Source organism: Passer montanus, unplaced genomic scaffold (assembly GCF_014805655.1).
Source record: "Passer montanus isolate IOZ18808 unplaced genomic scaffold, ASM1480565v1 scaffold27, whole genome shotgun sequence".
In the NCBI taxonomy this organism is placed as follows: Eukaryota; Metazoa; Chordata; class Aves; order Passeriformes; family Passeridae; genus Passer; species Passer montanus.
In genome coordinates this window covers 9,092,516-9,112,975 of record NW_024367372.1, presented here as the reverse complement: position 1 = coordinate 9,112,975, position 20,460 = coordinate 9,092,516, and the positions used below count along the sequence as shown (strand labels likewise).

At 43.7% G+C, this 20,460-nt stretch overlaps 1 protein-coding gene across 2 annotated transcripts in view; it reads right to left on the bottom strand.

The window, feature by feature from the left end:
- The window catches only part of ASB2 (ankyrin repeat and SOCS box containing 2), a 46,191-nt gene extending 44,140 nt beyond the window's left edge, over positions 1-2,051 (bottom strand). The window contains exon 1 of one of the 2 annotated variants that reach the window (XM_039712895.1): positions 2,029-2,051. The gene's annotated coding sequence lies outside the window, so the exon portion shown is untranslated. Of the gene's footprint in view, positions 1-1,428; positions 1,506-2,028 lie in introns of those variants that run through there. The other variant, XM_039712894.1, reaches the window with a different exon arrangement.
- Between the last annotated feature and the right edge of the window lie 18,409 nt (positions 2,052-20,460).

The following is a 20,460-nucleotide window of genomic DNA, read 5'->3' as shown; positions in this document are numbered from 1 at the left end:
GGTACACGGTGAGAGAGACAAATCCCTTCAGTGACAGCAGCAGCCCAGTTTGACCCTGGGATCTCATTGCCTCATGGCTGGGAACTAGGAGCACAAACTCCTCCAGCTGACACCAGCACGAGGGGCAGAATTCTTCAGCTTACCAATACACCTGTGCTTGGGAAGAAAGGCAGGACTGCATAGTGCAGCTCAGCAGCATCACAATTAATTGATGGTGTGTGCTCAGGAACTGGGTTGGACCAAGATAACATGAAGTTGCTGAAAGGATTCACAAAGTGTCTGGTTCATTTCTGCCTTGCTGAGTTTGCTTTTGAAGGTGGGCTCTAAAGCATGCCTCTTGCACAGGGAGCTCTTAGAGCTGCAACTCCAGCCATTTACCACAGGTCTGCTGAGCCTGCAGAAGTGGCCAGTGGTGCTTGGATGGCTACACCACATTATCCCTGCAAGCACAGGCTGGACTCAAAGTGACTATAAGCATCCTGAGCCTTCTGACCCCCTTTCCATTGTTGGCTGTTTCCATTCCTTCTGACCTCCCATTTCCATTGTTGGCTGTTAGTTCTTTTTCTCCTGGCTCTACACAACGATGCAACACTCAGGTGAGGCCAACCTGAAGAAAACTGCCTGGACAAATTGCAACCTATATATGGCCTTGCTCAGCACTTTTCTCAGACCATACAGGCACATCTGCAGGCCCCAGGACTTGGGTTTTGACTATGCTTGGATTCCCTTGCTCCAGGTGACTGTGAATCTTGCCCTAAAATGGCTCTGCAGCACATGCTTGCATGGGAGAACTGTGGATGGGAGACAGCCCTGAAATTCTACTTCTGCCCTTTTGTGAATGACACAGTCTGATTATTTCCACTTCTTTATTAGGGGATTAGAGCTGCAGTAGAAGAGGCTCCAGACTGTTTTATTGCTCAGTGTTTTTCAGTAAATTGGTTGTGACCTCTGTAGCCCCACGCAAGAGGGTTGTGATATGTTTAAACTTTTATTACACTATAAAATGAAAACAGTCCTGTTCCCTGGCCCCTCCCCACCACATCTAAGGTCAACTATGCTCTGTCAGCTTCTCCAAGCAAGCAAATCAGTCCAACAAGCTTTAATATATTTTTTTTCTCTTCCTTTTATAACAAATATACTGGGGTCAGGGGAATATTTATGTAAGAATGAGAGGGCCACCATCCAGTGGAGTCAGTTAAACACAGATCCAGCTTGCAGAAGGCTACTTGGATGTAGATAAATCCATTTGTGGTTTAATGCTGTATTTAAACACTTAGGTGATTTTCTTTCAAATAAATTCCCTGTTGTGTTGTTTACATACAGGTAAAAGACCTATCCGTCATTATTAAACTCCATAATCTTGCTGAATTATACAATCTTAGAGAAGATACATTAAATACACCTTTTAAAATGCATCTTAAATCCTACCTGAATCATTTCTAGCATTCCAGGTCTTTGGGTGTCCAGTCCAGTCTTAATCTGGAGTGATAATTTTGCACCAAAAGCTTTATCAGCCAGAGTTATTTAGCACCTAGTCAGGTGTTAAGCTTATAAATAGTTCATCTCTTGGCAACATTTAGACCCTGAGCTAAGAAAAGTCACTGTCTTGCTTTCACTGTCAGGTCAAGTCTGTTTGAAGGTGTGGCCTATTTAAAGGACACGAAGTACCCATGCAGACATTAAAAAAACCCAAAACAACAAAAAAACCCAACCTACAAAAACCAAGCTACAATCCAAACCAAACAATTCTTCTTAAAAACCCATTTCACTCATTAGTGTGAAGTCTCACAATGGATTGATTTCCTTGTTGGATCACTATTGAGTCCCACTGTATTAATTCTCTATTGCCGGAGCAACATTTTACTTGGGAGAGAGTTTTCCTCCCTTCTGTCCTTATCACCATGTTTACAGAGATTAAGTTCCCTGAGATTAGAAGCTGAAATCCCTCAGTAGGAAAGGTATGAAGTCCCACTCATTTCCCTGACAAAACTTTAACATGAAATCACTTCACCTGCCTTGTTTTCTTACCTTTCACATTCTATGAAGAGATCAGGGTTGTTTCCTTTTATCAGACTTTCACAAGCACAGGAACTTTACATAATTTTCTCACCTCTCAATCTAGCTCATGCTTTGGACTCAGCAGGTTAAGCAGAATTCCCCCTGTTGAGGTGGGGGTGGGAAAGAAAACAATGTGGATTTTTTTCCCCAGGAGTCTATTTCAAGCCTCTTCAAAGTAGCAGGGAAACCTGCAGTTGCACCTGAAAATGTGAACTCCCACATTTAAAAACTTGCAAGCACAAATCATTCCCAATTTCCATTTTTGGAGTTCTTCACTGTTCTGAGATGACCTTCAGATGCAGTAGAGCAGAGCAAACTGAGAGCTGAGATACAAGTGCTCCTAATCAGTCATCTTGAATCGCTTCCCACTACTAGATGCACTCCCCAAAAGTGAGATTAGGTTGTTATGTAGAGGTCCTGGTCCTTCTTTAAATTTGTAAAGTGCAGTCTCTTCCTGAGAGGTCCATGAGAGTCCTGCAGGAAGAAATCTGTACATCAGTATGATTTGGCTCCTACCATGCCATGAAAGAACCATCATGTACATGTGATAGATGGTAGGTGGCACCTCTATCCACTTTGTGTTTAATCTCTCTCTGTCCTTTACTGATTATTTGGAATGTTTGGGAACCATCAGGAAACACAAGACTCACCTACAAACCTGATCTTGACAAAGAATTAAGTCATCCTGTCAGATGACCACAAAAATACCATGACCACAAAAATAGCATGACCCTGAAGCCAAGCCATGGGAACATGATACCACAAAAATTGTAATGTTATTAAGCAGGTTATTTATGGTTTATAAGGTGGTATTTAGGTCGAGTCACACCACCTAAAAATCCAACGCTTAGTGGTGCTGAATTTCATCTTCTTGCAAAAATTCATTAGACTCACATGTAACAGCTGAAGAGGGGAACAGTTCTCCAGCTATTGCTAACCATAAATATAACATATATCTCCCTCATTTGAACAGGGAAGAAAAAGAACCCCTTTTGTCAAACGAGCGGTGTCAGTGGCCACTGCACAGTCTGGACACCATCCCTGTTGGAATCTCATGGATATCAACTGGGTTCCTGGACAGAGGCCAAGTGCAATCCAGGCCACGGTGATACACAAACATGGTGACTGAAGCCTATTTTGAACATGTGTTTACAAAATGTTGCTACTGAGGCTGATTTCTATGATTAAAAGAATACTCATGATATTTTTGGTTCAATCAATCATCCTTATTTATTATTTCAATTGGGATAAATTGAGAAACAATGTGCTCGCTGGGAAAGAAAGCAGCCCCGAAAAGCCCATCTCCTCATATTGTCACCCTGGGTCTGATCAATACTCCAGACCAGATCCCAGTAAGGCTCCAGAGGTGCCCAGCTTTGTCTGGGTGCCACTAATCTCATCACTGACCTTTCTGCTCAGCAATGGCTGAGTGCTGATGCCAGAGCTGCTTGAGGTTCATTTTGGTATTGACAGTGAGAGAAGGAGCTGGTCTTGCCAAAAGGACAGAGCTGCACCACCCTGTGCAGAGCCCTGGTGTTCGTGGAGCAGCCCAGCCTATGCTCATCCCTGCCCAGCCCCAGGGCAGGATTGGCAAATTTGCAAAGACTCTTGGAGTCACTGAGAAATCCATTTGGTACCTGGAAGCTGCCAGAGCCAGCAGTCACTCACAAATGAGAGGCACAAGAGTGGGTCAGCTTGCTGCTCTCTTCATCCAGGGGCTGATGAGTGACTTTTCCCATTCCACAAGAAGGGCAGCATCTTGTTGAAAAACCAAAGAGCTGGAGCTACACACCACCCAGGAGAAAGGTCATTATGGCAGCAGGTGAGCAGGTTGCATGAGGCCAGCCAGAGTCACAGGGAGGAAATGGAGACAGGGACAAAAGCAGAAGTGTCATTGGCTAGCTGCCAGAAGCAAGAGAAGCTCTCCCAAAGGGATCTGTACAGGGCTGAAGCCCTGCTCTGTCAGCATGGGAAGAATGGCCTTTTCTGGGAACTTGGCAATCCTCAACTCTCTGCGGGGGGCAGAAATTCACACAGGGCTTTTGTGCTGGGGCAGAATCAGGAGAAACTCAGGCTGCTGTCAGACACCCCACCATAAGCAGCCCTGGCAAGGATGTGGGGTGTTCATCAAGCCTGAATATGAGGCAGGTAAGCAACAAACTTTGAGTATGACATGTCTGTGGCACTCCTTCATGAGGACTACACACACCCCAGTTTCAGCTAAACCTCCAGGGAATTGCCCTGCCCACCAAAGCACTCTGGCAGCTGCAGTAACCCTCAGATTAGCAGCATTGCTGATGACAGCAGGAGTACAAACAGCAAGAACAAGGGGCTCCAAACTGTCTCTCTGCTCTACCAGCAAAGCTACAAAGAGACTGGGAAAAGGTGACATAATGCCATGCTTCGATTTACTCACAAAGAGCAATATTTCTTGCTCTTTCTCTGAAAATTAATTGATACATTAAGCAACAGAAATGCCGGGGGAAATGTGCTAAAAAGAGCTACATATCACCAGCAGCACATGCACTGTGCATGTGTTGTGTACACATTGCACTAAGCCCATTACGAGTCTCATCTTGCTGCCAGTCTGCAACACTAACAGTACTGGTGGATTCAGCTCCTTTTAGGTGATCTGAGAGCAGACAGGCCATAAAACCAGGACAGGGACACTTGTACTTTTTGGCTGAGATGTGTCACAACATGCTCTTCAAAACTGATTTTTCAGGATTCAGCCTCTGTGAATGTAAACCTGGGGAGCAGAGTAGTGTTAGAGAAAGCCATAGAGCATGCAATCTGCTAGAATAAATAAATCCACTTGGAGACTGCCTAAGTTTAGCTATATATGGACATTTCTAGAAAGTGAGAAATACCATGGTTTTTCCATCAGTATTTCAAGAGTTTTCTCCAGCCTTTTCCAAAGCCCTGTATTAAAGGGGTTTAGCAGAATAATCCTGTCTTAACAGAGAGATAACAGAGACATGGAGATGTGCTTGGTCAGAGGAAAGGGCAAAGAATTGCATCCAGACAGTTCCCAAGATGTTACTCCTTTGGGTCTTACTCTGAACCTTGCATTGGGTCTCTCAATCTTCACTTGAAATCCTGGCCCTATTGGGACAAGACCAATTATTTTGCCTAGCAAAAATAAAGAGGAAGGAGGAAATCAGTTTAGCTTTATGGTCTCAAATCTCAGATTATGGACCTTGTCTGTGTGTACATGCATTTCATAGTAAGAAATCTTAAAGGTAAAATATGCTAATAACAATAAATAGTCCCAGTTAACTAGCCAGGACTAGTTAATAGTGTACATAAAGAGACCCTTCACTTACTGTGATTCACTCTTCCTGCATTCTGGGCTACAGCATGTGCCTGCAAGGGGCAGCACAGCCCCATGACAATAAGTATGGTAAAGGCACAGGCTGAGGAGAGCAAAACTGTAACTCCAGTCTTGTAGGTTAGGAGGGTACTTAGAGAAATTAATGGTTTCCTGAAGAGTATTCCTCTCCTATTCATCACTAGAATTTACTTCTGAAAAAAATCATATTGTACACTTAGTGACACAGACAGATGAATCCAGAATGTTACCATTTGGTGTTGGAGACCAGACTCTGTGCAAGATGCTACAAAGAAGGCACAAAACAAGTTACCAGTGGGTAGTGATGGAATAATACAATGTGGTGAGAAAAAGTGGAAAGCATCCACACGGCACTATTTTAGATGAATGTACTGCTGCTTTTAAAATTGAGAACATCAGCATTAGGCTAACTGATTTTCTTAACTAGTTCTAATTCTAATGGTCTTTTAATTTCTTTTCTCTATATATCCAACTTGGTAAAAGTAGATTTAATTGCTGCAGAATGGAAACACACTGGTAATAGAAAACATTGGCATTATGCTGATCATGATGAGAATCAGTGGGACTAATGTACATTTTGGTGCACTCTGATTCAGGGCATCCACTTTGAAATCAGTGCAGGACCCCTCATTTTAATTCCTTCTTCTCCGGGAAAAAGAAGGTGTTACTGGAATCACGCACAGTGTGAATACCACATCATGGTACTCCAGAATCTTTTCAGGCTGAGGCCAGTGGGGTTCAGAGGTTTTTGGCCTCTTTGTTTCCCCACACTATCTCCTCACTAGCTCACTTTGCCCATTGGATTTACATTATTACCTTGAAACTTCCTCGAACCTGGAGTTGAACAAGGCTGTGCTGAAACTGGCCCTCATCCCTCTCCCTCAGTGAACACAGTGCCCTTCCCCGTCCATTATTCAAAGGCTGACACAAGCCAGTATCTCCAAGAGCACCAGAATCCACAAAAGGAGAGTGGGGTGCAATTCTCTTTTGCCCATCCTCCTTCCTACACTCCCTGCTTGATAACATTTACTATGGGGGGCTCCTCAGCTCAGAGGGGGAAGACAGAGGAGGGCAGCAGGACCAGAGGCTCTCCAGGGGGAGAAGATGTGAATAGCAAGGGAGGAACAAGAAAGGGAAAGATGCAAGCCCAGAATTACTGATCTCATGACAGTACTTTGGTACTGTAACACAGCCAGTAACACACGCTGCGTTGGAAAGGGAAAGATGCAAGCCCAGAATTACTGATCTCATGACAGTACTTTGGTAGTAGCCAGTAACACACGCTGCGTTATGTTATCACAGCATCCATCACTATGTATGAGGAATTATTCACTCCCTATGAAACACAGGGGCTCTACTGGCTTATGCCTGGTGAATACCTCACCCAGGATTTCAGGAGCATAACAGCATGCTCTATTCAGTTTTTCTGCAAGCTGCCAAATCTCTGCACTAGGGCAAGCTTGCTAGAAAACCCGACCAAACTGGAAAGGAAGCGTCTGACACTGCTTTGCACCAGGCTGCAGGGAACCAAGCCCTTGAGTTCTCCCTCACACCACTCTAAACTGAAGAGCTGTTTGGTGAAGTTTTGTTTCCTAAGAGTCATGGAATTAGACACTCCTAAGTGACTCACCAGCAGATGAAGCTGGAGGCACTCATTGCAGGCAGCAGAGTTCTTTCAGATCTAGCATCAAACTCCTTGTCTTTTGTCTCAGTCCAAAGGTAGCATCAGCTTTAATAACTCTGGCATCAAACCACTTGTCAAGACCAGCCCTCCTTGAGTCACAAAAAATTATCCCCAGCTAGTAAAAGCCCTGTGGGACAGCAGCTGAGTGCTCCATGCTTATTGCCAAACTCAACAAAGAGTGGTACTGCTGCCAAGGATGCCAACTTTTAGGACAGGTAGGCAAGCGGTGGTAAGAGCTTACACTGGTGCCTTGGCTGGCAGGCGTGGATCTGTGTCCAGAGCAGAGTGCAGATTCACACATGCTCTCCAAGATGTCCCACCACTGCAGATCCTGCTCCGCTCTCACTTCATGAATCCTGAGCTGCTCCCTGGGTAGCTGCAGAAGCAGGGCTTGTGACTGCTTCCACCTTGCTTTTGCCCAGGCACTGCCATGAGATGTCATTTGGCCTCTCAGTCTGATGACAGGGGCCTGGACAGGCACTTGTTGTGAAGGCTTGTCTCTGGTCCCCCCATGCTGTCCAGCAGAGGTGTGGTAAAGATGGCTCTTCATCCAAAGGCTGGGATAGTGGGCTGGGCGAACCTGGGCTGCTCACTGCGCTGCACTGAATGATATGGAATGAAATTTCTTCTGATCACACAGAGGATGAAAGTAACACCTTTTCTCCAATTGTACCACAGCCCCACATCCAGTCAGTCCAAATTAATAGCAATTGCTTCTTTCAAAAAAGTGTGATGTAGAAGTTAATTCATAGAATGAAATGAAATGAGTTGGAAGGGACCTTAAATATTATCTAGTTTTAACTCCCTGTGCCATAGGCAAGGACACCTTCCACTTCCTTCCACCAGCTTGCTCAAAGTCCCATCCAACCTGGCCTTGAACACTTCCAGAGATGGGGCATCCACAGCTTCTCTGCAAAACCTGTTTCACAGCCTCACCAGCCTCATAGGGTTTAATTTCTGCTCTATGTCTAATCTAATCCTGACCTCTTTCAGTTTAAAGCCATCGTCCTATCCCTACAAGCCCTTGTAAAAAGCTCCTCTCCATCTTTCTTGAGCTCCTTTAGGTACTGGAAGGTATAAGGTCTCCCCAGATTCTTGGCTTCTCCAGTCTGAAAAATGCTCGGCCTGAACTCTCTCAGCCTGTCTTCATAGGAGAGGTGCTCCAGCCTTCTTGATCAGCTTTATGTCCCTCCTCTGGACTTGCTCCAACAGGTCTATGTCCTTCTGGTGCTGGGGGCCCAGAGCTGATTGCAGTACTCCAGGTAGGGTCTCAAGAGAATGGAGCAGAGAGGGAGAATCACTTCCCTCAACCCAACTCAGTACCCCCAGATTCTGTGAAGTTCCACACTTCAGATTTTTGAATGATTTTATGATGCCATAGTTACTACATATAGTGCTGCTGTATGGCCAATGACCAGAATGAACCTGTACTGCTATGGTTTGTACCGATATAAAGAAAACCCCAAACAAAATCACTGAAACCACATCACCTGTGCTCATTTGGAGAAGGACATGGATTTTCCTTTGGTGTCAAAGGCTCAGTTCAATCGTATTTGGAAGCTGATATTATTTGATAACTAGGAATTATCAAAGCTCAGTTCACAGCTTAGAAACCTTTAAAAGACATCCCCTGTACAACCAACCAGGACCAAGTCAGGAGATCACTAGCTCCAAATTAAGTTGTACAGTAAAATAAAGAAGAAAATAAGAATGTGTTTAAAGACCTGAGGAAGGCAGGTGCTCCTGTTGCTGATGTGTTGAGACAAATGATTGAAGAACAGTTTGTGCATATGAAACATGACCCCAGTAAGGCTGTCCAGTTCAGTCAGCTGAGGGGCAGCGTGATTTGTTGGGAAGGGACAAGCAGTGCCACAGTGCTCTGCAAGATTTCATTTACCAGGGAGAGCAACACATCTTATGTGATCAACTTAATTAGGACTTGAAAAACAAGACTTAAAAGTGACTGCATGCTTCCCACATTGCCTGGCTGCCTCTGTCCTTCTCCTGGCCCTCTCTCCTTACTTGGAGTGTCCTCACTCAAAACTGCTTTGTGGGGTCTCTCCTCTCATATTTATCATTGTGCAGAAGAGAGGACAAAGCAGCAGGCACATGGTTGTTTGTGCACCAGTCCTGGAGTGAATCTCATTAACTCATTAACTGTTAACAGGCACTGCTAATGCTGAAACTGCTTCTGAATGTAAACAGGGCTTTCTGAAACTGTGGAGTTGGATAGAAAATGAAACTGACCCTTGAGATAGTACAAAAGCTATGTAAATACCTGTAAAATGAAAGTCACAGGGTCTGTAGACTAGAGCTGCACTTTGCTCTCTGTATCCTCCAGCTTTCCTAGAGGACAGGATCATCCTGTCTCTGCAAATAGCAAGGCCAGCACCTCCCAGGGAAAGGAAGCTGAGGGGTCCCCTCAGGATCTCAGCCTTCAGACAAGAATGACAGCTGCAAATGTAAAATATGACTTTTCAGCAGCATGACAGCTCCTGTTTTGACTGCAGTCTTTCATGTTTTCAGAAATTAAATCAGAATTTTCCACTGCATGAAGCATTCTATTTCAGCAACATTTTCCCTGGCTTTCCCTCTTCTACCAAAATGCTTGGAAGGAATTCAATTAAAACTGTAAACTACCACAAAAATTTAAAAAAAAAAATTTTTTTTTTTAATTTAGGCCATACTAAGTCCTTTTTCTATAAGAAAACCAAATTTTTGGAGCTGCTGTGGTCTTTCTTTCTGTGATAGACCTGCAAAGCCAGAATGGTGCCCATGCCCATTCCACTATGACATAGTTCCTCTAGTGGAAATCAGGAGTTCTGATAATTAAATGAACAAAACTCAGAAATGTCTCATTCCTCCTCTTTGCACCTTTTTTAACCTGTGCAGTGTAAAATGCAATGAAATTGCACTGCCCCAGGCAGCTCTGGGTGCTGGGCAGTGGCAACCAGGTGCTCCTATTCCTTACCTACAGTTCCCCACCACCTTCTTCCAGCTCCCATCAAGACTCCTGCCTTCAGATGCTCACCATTGCCCACTAGAGGAACATGATTTAATCTAGCCCAGGTCATTATACACTTGAGCAAATTGGGATTTAGTTGCTGCAGCCTCTTGGGGAATGCCAAACAGAGGGTAGCAATGTCACCTCTGGCTTGTGCCTGTGGATTGCCCCACTGCATGCACCCAGATTCCCATGGCGCTGCTGCTGCCCCACAAGGATCTACACAACTAAGCGGTTCAAATGGAGAGCTGGTCTCAGACTGTGAGAGCATCACAATTAGGAGTCTACAGAGTGCAAGACTGAAACATCTGAGTGAGATTTCCAAAAGAGAAACCCACAAGAAGCGTCTGCTGAGACTATTTACGAACAGAAGTGAGGAGAGTTAAACAGTCTTTGTTTCAGGCAGGAGGCAAATGGGGAAAACAATCCAGAGCTGCTGTGTCTCCACAGCTTTGGGACAGGAGCCAGGTTTATCCATCTGATAACAAAATGCCAGTCCTTGCGGTCTGGGCCGACATCTGCCTGCTTCACACTGCTGTCTGGCTCAGAAGCGTTCCAGTTTCCTTCAGCCTTCCTCACTGGGGAGGACATAAAGAACAACTGTGATCATTGTCATCCCCAGGACTAAACCAGATCAACATGAGGACACAAGAAAAAGATGGTTGAATTATTCTGAGGATTTACGTGAGGTTAAAGTGCAGTCTGCTTCATCTTTGTTGCTGAGACAAACAAATTACCAAAAATGGGCAGATTTACCTGGGCCAGGTAAAAGGGGCAGTGCTCCTCATTTCACTTGTAAACCGAACACAGGAAGATTTAGAGAGGTAAACTTGGCCAGGGACGCCTCTCAGAGGCTAAGGGAGCAGAGGGAATGCCGCTGGGGGTGGCAATGGTTCTGGCCCCATCCCCTTGGGCCGCTTTGGCCGCAGAGGCCCAGGCTTGGCCCGGGGCAGGGGGCGCGGCAGGCCCGGCCCGGAGCCCGGCCAGCCCGGAGCCCAGCCCGGGGCCCGGCCTGCTTTCCCGGCCCAGAGCCCATCCTGCTTTCCCGGCCCGGAGCCCGGCCCGGAGCCCATCCTGCTTTCCCGGCCCGGCGGTGCCACCCAGCGCCCGCTGCCCGCCCAGCAGCCCCGGGCGGGCAGGAGTCGGGAGTGAGCTGGCTGTGTGCTAATGAGCTTAGCTGGGTGAAGATACAGCCGAGACAGAAGCAGCACAAGCTCCATTGCATCCATAGACACGCGGCCACTGTGACATTAAACACCAGGGATGAATGCTGGCCAGTTATTTCATAGACTCGTGGAACAGTTTGAGTCAGAAGAGACCTTAAAGATCATCTTGTTCCAGCCCCTCTGCCATGGGCAGGTACTCATCCCATGAAACCGGATTGCTCAAAGCCCTGTCCAATCACCCCCATAGGAAAGAATTTCTTCCTAATAACTCATCTAAAATTTCTTGTAGGGCCCTTTGGGTACTGGTCTAGTGGAAGGTGTCCCTGCCCATGGCAGGAGGGCAGGAACTAGATGATGTTTAAGGTTCCTTCCAACCCAAGCAATTTTATGATCCTACATTTTCACCTACAATGTAATCATACTCCACAACACAGGGAAGAAAAGAAACAAAACCAAAAAACCCAAAAACCAGCATGAATAATTCGTCCCCACCTAATCCATCAATTTCATTTAGCCTGACTTTTACTTTTAGCTGTTTAAACAAGACATCAGAGTTTTGAATTATTTTTCCAATCCCATAGAATAGAGCATTTTATCTGACATCACATCTGTATGGCTTCAGAACACACAAAAACGCCTAAGGATTACAGAACAGTCCTTCTTTGAGGCTTGCACAGTACACTCTGAAATACGGAGCCTGCTGCCTCCTGCAGGAGACAGGAGAGTGGCCCAGGCAGGCTTGCAGCCCGGCCAGAGAAGCCATCGATGAGCACTGCCTGACACAGGCAGAAACAGAGAGTCACCTACCGAGTAAAACTGCAAACAGTGCTCATGTTTTGATGGGAACCTAAAGAGCATGCCAAAGCTGGTACATGCAGCAGCTTGAGACACCTTTATTGCCACGTGATGCTTTCAGTGGGTCAGAAAAAGCACCAGGCAGCCCAGGCAGACTGTGGTGTTTATGGGCAGAGCAGCTGATTTCATCCTTCCACGGTGAGTAATGTGCTAAGCTGAGCACTGCTGTGGCTGCACCTCCAGACCAGGCTGCAGCTGTGCCTTACAAACTGCCCGGAGGATCACCTGCTTGACACAAGGAACAATGAACAGATGCAGAAAATGAGACAGAATGTGAGCAAAGGCACTTCAAGAAATCAGCAAGAGTCCAGGAAACTCTTCTACTTGTACTACACCTGTGGCTAGTGGAGCCATGCTGTAGATCTGAAACAAACTCAACTGTCCTGTGAAAATCTCTCCTTTCTCTTTTTCTGTCAGTGCTTTGGTCTGTCCCAAGTCCTGCCCCATTTTGGTTCTCTTTGCTGTGGGAGGTACAGGTGTGTGCTGGCAGATGGCAGCAGCCACCAGCACAAACACAGCCATTGCCAGTGGGAGGATGATGGGAACAGCAGTCAGCGTTTCAAGGTGTGCCAGCTGTCCAGGAGACAAAATGTGGGAGGTTCTGGCGATATAAATAGCTATTGCCTTAGTGCTGGATTAACAGGAGAAAGGCCAAGCTTAATCCCTCTCTTAGCATGCTCCTGCATACTGGGAAAGGGGCTAAGGAAGAGACTCCTTTCAGAGGTGAACTGACAGACAGGTGCAGAGCATTTTGCTTGAAAGAGAGAGACACTGAAGGAAAAGACATCACCCGGAGCAGGAATTCCCTGGCTATAGTCATTTACATTTAAAAAACACTGTCCTATTGCAATTTTTGTTTTAAATCATGTTAACAAGAGATAACAGATGTTATTGCTGTATTTATCATCTTTCAGGACCTCTTCTTGTATTCTCCATCACTGCAATGCAACAACACTTGGCAAGATTTGGTTTTAGTGCAATAACGGAACAAATAAATATAAGGAAGGCTAAAATATAAAAAGATAGTGATAAGGCCCAGGGAAGCAAGGCAGAAAGGTGGGTGGTAACTACAGGCAGTGGTGAGGGACTTTAACATGCAAGATGCAGAAGCAGAACTTAGAGGAGAGCAACGTTCTTCCTTTCATCTTAATGGATTTCATTTTCCTTGTGCAAGGAGGAGGCAGGATTCCACATGGAGGATAACCACTGCTTGTGCAGCAGCATCACTCTGGTTAAGTTTTGTACATGAGACAAAACAGTACGTCCACAAAAGACCTCTGTGTGAAATTTGTACAGGACTTAATCACTGTACTAGCTTTACCTCTCAATGTGTCCACTGCTGCAATGTGTTATGCACTTTGTAGTCCAACACCAAATAGATTTTATTTACTTTAAATTCCATGCTGGGTAGGAAAAAATATGCTATCAGATTTGCCAGGATGGATAAAACCAGTGGCTAAAGCAGAGAGAAGACCTGTTTACTACTCACAGCAGCAGCAGCCTTTTGAATTTGATGGTTGCCTTCAAAACTTGTGAAAAGATTTGAAGGATCATGGAATTTTTCTGCAAAGGACACAGAGACACAATATTCACCAGTCACCAAATATTAGCAGAGGAAGACACCTGCCTATCCCCTGGACACCAAGCAGCCTGCTAAACAAACAGGGGTTTAAAGTGACAAATGATTTGGCACCCAAACAGGTTCTGACTTAGGGGGTGTGAACAGCCTTTTGATCCGTGCTTGTTAAGCACACAGGAACCTGGTCTGCAGCTGGTGGTTCTGGCTGTATCAATAGTACTGGATCAGTAACTAATGAGAGCTGTCAGGAATTAGCCAGCACCACTTATAAAGCTGTCACTCAAATCTAGTTCCCTCTGCACACTTTAAGATATTTAATAATTTTTTTCTAAATGAGTGTTTACTTTTCACATTACCTCATCTGAAAAGTTATGCTAATAGTTTAAAAATAAAGCAGAGAAAAAGAACATGAAGTTCCAGTAATTGCAAGGTCACAGAAATTTTTTCTTGAACTGCTTTCTTGCTAACTCCTCTGCTTTAACTGTTGTGTAGAGCAAGGCACATTGATCAGCCCTGTGTGTACCTGTGCCCTGTCTATTAGTCCTCTGCTGGGGAACAGGGCCATATATGCAAGTGCCCGACTTGCTTTTCAGAGTATATAAAATGGTCATAAATATAAGTACACCAAGGAGCAGAAAGGTTAATTTATGGCATTGATTGCCCAGCAGTGGAATCAGTGTCTGGCTGTTTGCTCTTGCACAGTAACTCAGCTCTGGGAGGCCATAATTCATCATAAACTGGGTTCTGGTTTCACCATCTGTGTAAGGAATAGTTTAATTAAAATACAGGAATAAGAGACAGCTTCCAATTATATAAAATAGATAAACTTTTACCAGTCCAGGGCTTTCTGGTTTTACTTGGTTTTGTTTTTAAATAACAAGGCATAGCAGTAAAATATGAATGTCATATAATGTAAACTGCACATATTTTCTTTATTTGAAGGAAGAAGTTGTGCCTGGTTATGGGTAACACCAAGACTTTTGAGTACAGAAAAGTGCTTTTGTGTACAGAAATGGTAGTACCTTTTCCTAATTAAACAGTCCCTGATAAATTTATTCAGTGTTTATTTTTGTGCTCATACTGATCATATTTTAAAAATAAGATAACAACATTAAATTTCAACTTGATAAACCTGTCCTAAGGTTTTTATACCCCAAATATCAGGTCTTCATTCCTGCAGTTTTTTGCCAATAAATCAATGTGATTTTTGTTGTCCTTGTGTAGAAAATAGGAAGAAAAAGGTAGGACAATAAGAGGAATCATATTTCAAGGCTTAAAGGAAGGTGCATTTTTTTGGCTCAGATTTAGTTGAGATAGAACATTGAAATTTTCTTGTTTCTTTTGAAATCTGTGATGGCAACTCTTTTTCCAGTTCACTTTCATTTATCATTTGGTAAATATATACTTCATTTTATTAATGAATGAAACAAACTACGCCCAGGGGAATGGAGATAAGGATAATAATTTTTCTTATATAAAAATATGTAGTTTAATTAGCTAAGAAGTCACACCATATGCATGTATATACACATATATAGTTGAATAATGTACTAGAAAATAGGCTTTTGAAAACTTCCATGATGAAAGGGACATTATTTCCAATCATGTTTATACCTGCCTATATGTGCAAGAAACTTTTTTTCCCAGCTGGAATTTGGGAGATTTTGAGATCTAGAAAAATAAAGAAAATTAGTGAGAAATATTTCAGCAAATTAATTCTCACAATTTTTTTAACTTGCCAAGAAAATCACACTGTGATGTCATTCAGAACTGTGATGATGGAAATGGCCTCACTTGAGCCAGCTTAGAAATAACTTGATAAGAAAAAGCAGTGACTGCACCTTATACCTTATTCATGTATTATAGAAGACATTTAACTGTTCTTTCTGAATAGACTCATTTAGCTTTAATTGCTTAGAACCAGTAACTAAAGCACTTGAAGCTCTGACTGCAAGGGCTGACTGAGAGCAAATTTTTTTGAGAAAACAAGTGCTGCTAACACAGAAGTAGCAGAATCCAGCAGATGTGAGTGAAATGAAAAAGATAAGGACAAGGAGGAAGGAGACAATTCCAAGAGAATGAGGTAACTTCAGAAGAAAGCCAGCCCAAGAAGCGTGAAATCTAATGAGAAATCAAGAGACCACTGACCAGGATTAAAGGACTGGATGTATGGATTGAGTAGTGGGTGGAACAGGTGTAACTGAGGGGCTTGTTCTGGGGTAGGGGTTCCTCTAGGGACTACTAGGTTTTGCCATCCCTGCAGCAGAAGGCAGCCAGCTTCTATTTGCATTTATGTGGAAAAATCAACAACTAACATGGACCTTCCTGCCCCCATAGCTCAGTCTCTCCTACTGTATTCTTCAGCTTGTTTAAAGATGACTTTATTGCGTGGATTTTTAGGCACAGCAGCATACTGCAGAACCTGGATATTGGGGGAGAAGCTACAAAAGCAGAGGCAGTGGGGGGATCAGAAATATATATATAGTATATATTTCTATATATAGTAATATATATATATATATATATAATATTTTGTATATACTATACAGTGGGATCCAGAAAGAGGAATCCCTTAGAGGAGAGCAACGGAAAGGATTTCCAAAGTATAAAAGGATATAAAAGGCTCCTGCCCTGGGGTTGCTGTATTACTGCAGATCCTCAGAGCGAAGTGTGAGAGCAGGGCAGCAGCGGGCGCAGCCGCGCCTCCGGAGCGCGGCCACACCGCCGCCGCGTGGCTCCGCGCCGGGCGGATCCAGGTCCTGCGCGGGATAAACTCCGCGGGAACGCAGCCTCGGGAGCCGCGACCGTCACGGAGAGCAGCAGAGCATCACCCCCGGCTCGCCCCTTAAGCCTGAATGCCCCCCATGAAGTAAAACTGATTTTGAAGCGACATGCTATGCAAGCATTGTCCCCACAAACGGCACAGCACTATGATTTAAAATAATTTCATTATCTTAAATGAGAATAATGTTATTTTAAAGAGATGTAGTGTTTTGAATCCAGCAACTTTACTGCCTGCTCCTTATCATCATGATGATGGGCCCTGTCGTGATTGTACTAAGGCTGTGTTTCACTCCAACTGCACACAGGAAGATCTGCTGGATCAGCTTCTAGAGAACTCAAATCTAACCCTTATCATGGGCAGATCTTTATGCTGCATTAATGGAAAATGATACGTAGGCTATGCAGCAGTGAAAAAGCCAGAGATACTTGAAGCAGAACCTCTACAAGCTTTGATGAATTAGCTGTGTTAGCATGAACAGCCTAGTGGGGACATCAGCAGTGTTTATTCTTATTGTGAGTTTTTGGAGAGTGTCATGCAATGGGTATGCTATAGAAAAAATGAAGGTTCCTTACCACAGAAAAAAAGTATGTTTCTAATGGAACTGGAATCTGGATGCTCTTGGAAGCTATTCAGCTTCCTGTAGTGTGCTGTCCAGCCCAAATCAAAGGGGCCAGCAAAAGCGGAACAAATAATGAACTGGCAGATAAAGCAACTAAAACTGCTGTCCAACAACCTATAATGACTGTGCCACCATAATAACTACCTCTGCTGATGGCTGACTAGATATCAGTAATCCAGCCAAATATATGCAGAGGTTATTCAGGACGAATGGGCTTGATTGGAAAGTTGGGAGGCTGTGAAAGACGAAACTGGAATTTGGACTATTGGGAAATGACGTATTCTACCAAGAAAATATTTAATGAGTTCAGCTAAGTGGTTTCATGATAAAATACATGGAGAGATGATGGCAATTGTTAACCAGATTGAAAAAATGTGGGCAGTCCCCAGAATATATATGGCAATGAAAAGTATTGTGATTTCTTGTTCCACACATTGAAAGTTGTCCCACACAAAACACAAACAGAGATTGAAGTATGATCATATTTCTTTTTCCCATTTTCAAACTCGTTATGCTGACATGCCTCTTATGAGCACTGCTAATCATGGATCAGCTTGGATAGAAGCTTTTCCCACCAGGAAAACTGTTACTGTGGGAGTGATTAAAACATTCTTACCAGATATGGAATACCTGAAAACATGGAATCTGCTAGAGGTTCTCACTTTCCAGCAGGAATACTAAACAACATCTATAAAATTTTTGGAACACGGTGACAATTAAACATTCAGTATCAGTCACAGTCCTCAGGAGAGGGGGAAAAAAATGAATAAGACTCTCAAAAATAAAATTACTTGTGGTCAGGTAGCTTGGAAATGGCCTTTAGGAATAGGCTATTAGAAATACCTGCCACCAGCAGAAATAGTGTTTGGCAGGCACTTAGCTGTATCTGCCACCCCTGTCTCTACTATGACCCTTAGATGGAGAGGAACCAAATTTATACCAGGGACACAAAAACATCTACAAGAAAAAAAGGCACAAGACAGATGGTTTCAACTAGTTTTATTATTGGGCTGTCTTCTATACCTTAAGATACTAGAATTAAACTCTTTATTGTATATATGTTTTGGTTCCTTTTGTTTTCTAGAATGCAAAAACAAAGGAGACAATTCCAAGAGAATGAGGTAACTTAAGAAGGACCAGTCCAGCAACACTGAAAACTATATGAAATTGAGAGATCACTGAGCAGAATGAAGAGATGTGTAGATTGGGGGATGGTTGGTATGGGTGTAACTGAGGGGCATGGTCTGGGCAAGGGGTCCCTCTCCAGAAGCACACATCTGTAACCTGAGAACTAACAAAAGAGGAACTGGAAACCTTCCCTTGGATGTGACATTAGTCAGTGAGATCCTTGAGCTGGACCCTGTTAAAATGGCCAGTGTGTGTAATTCCATAACACCTGTCAGATTATACTACTACAGATATTGCCATGAGTAAAGAAAAATAAACTTTACTTCTAAAAAAAATCCACACTAGTGATTAGACTGATATAATCACATCAATAATAAAAAATAATCAGACTCTTAATTAGCCCAGTGGTACTAAAGCCCATATGTACTTTGTAGTGCCTGTTCTGCTTTTCCAAGCCAGGTTTTGTATTTATGTTCTGCATGTGCAGCTCTCACCTACAGAAATTTGGCAATTTGTACCATCTAAAGCTGGTTGCTCTGGAAACTGGCTACAATTTCTTCCAGTTTCACAGCAAGAGCTGCTGAACTCCAATGCAAGGAAGCACAGCAGCTCTTATTCACTTGCTTCCCCAGGCCAATAAACTTGCCACAGGAGTGACAGATTATTTTCTTCTTTCTTACTCACTCTGGGAGGCCAACCCCAGGAGGAGCTTATGACTGATTTGAGAAAACACTGCAGCATTTCAATACCTTTCACAAAAGAAGCTGAAATACAAAATCTCTCACAGGCCAGAACAGTATCAGACGCCGTCCTGGGTGTCAGAATGGGCTATAGAGGGAATCTGTAGAGGGCTACAGAACTAGGATGATTTTCCTAAAGAGAGCCCTTCTGTCTTTTGCCTCCCTTCTACTTCCCAAACCTATAAGCACTGACAACATCCTACTTTTCTGCAGTGACTGTTGGGCATTATTTACAGACTGTTGCTTGCTATATCATCAGTCATTCATTTCATGTCTTCTGAGCTCCTTCTTTCACCAAACCATTCATAAGAAAATCTGGAATAGCTCAGGCACCCAAAAAACACATCCGGCTAGCAGAGGACATAGCAGAGAGTGTTTCAACACCCAGGAAAGCACAGCATTTTTTACCACATTTTCCTGCTTTTGTCAGGCTGTGTGAGGTGAGGCTGTGAAAAAGTCTCCCTTCCCTATCTCCTGTCCCCTCAGGGAGCTGATCCACACTAATTGCAGTACGTGTGGGGTACCCGGCTCTCTCTCAGGAAGGTGTGAATTACCTCCCCTGTGCCACATGGCCAGCCCTGTGCCTGGGCTGCTGGCATATGGCAAGGCACCACTCCAGCTTCTGCTCTGCTAATTTACTGTCTTATTAACATAGAGGGGAGGAAAGAAAAGGCATGGGGAATGTCAGGAAACTCTTGTCTAATACATGAGATCCTGTCCAAACTATCTCCTCAGCAGATGCCTTAAGCTGCAGGGACTCTTCCTTTTCTTTATAGAGTATGACAGAGCAGGAACTCTGTGGCAGGGATGAGATCAACTGGCCCCATGCATTCAGAAAATAAAGAAAGTTCAGAAGCTATTGTTTCACTTTTATGTTAGGTAGTACTGGTTGCTCAGTATCAGCTTGAAGCCTACCACCACTCTGCTGAAGTCGTGCTTTTATTAAACTATTTGGAAGTTGCTTTGACAGCTTAAATAGGCTTAATAAGTCCTTTAATGATGGGTATTTCAGCAGACATAAGCTGCCACAAAACACAAGATTACTGGTTACAGGCCTTAGTATAACTGCTGTGCCAGCACAGCATTAAAGAAAACATTTGCTACTACGTATCTGATAAACACTAAGATTACACTGCCCATATGGACTTGATGTAAAAGTCTTCATGTCTAATATGCACCAGTAGTACACATACAAATCAGAGACAGAGAAAACATTCCACTTTACTATCCTCTTTCTGCAGTAACTTCATTCACATAGGAGTGGGGCTGCTAAATGGTAATATCTTTCAGTTATAGATTTAACAAATTTTTAAATTAGCTAAAGCAAATATAATGTTTTTCCTCTAGCTAGAAGACTCGGTATCCTGGTAAGATAATGACAAGGCAAAACAGGCAGCCACAAGAGCTTTCAGAGCTCTAGACAAGTGTTCTTTTTAAGACACTGAGATATTTTTAGGGTCCAAGCTCTGCATTAGTTCCTGTGGGGGTGC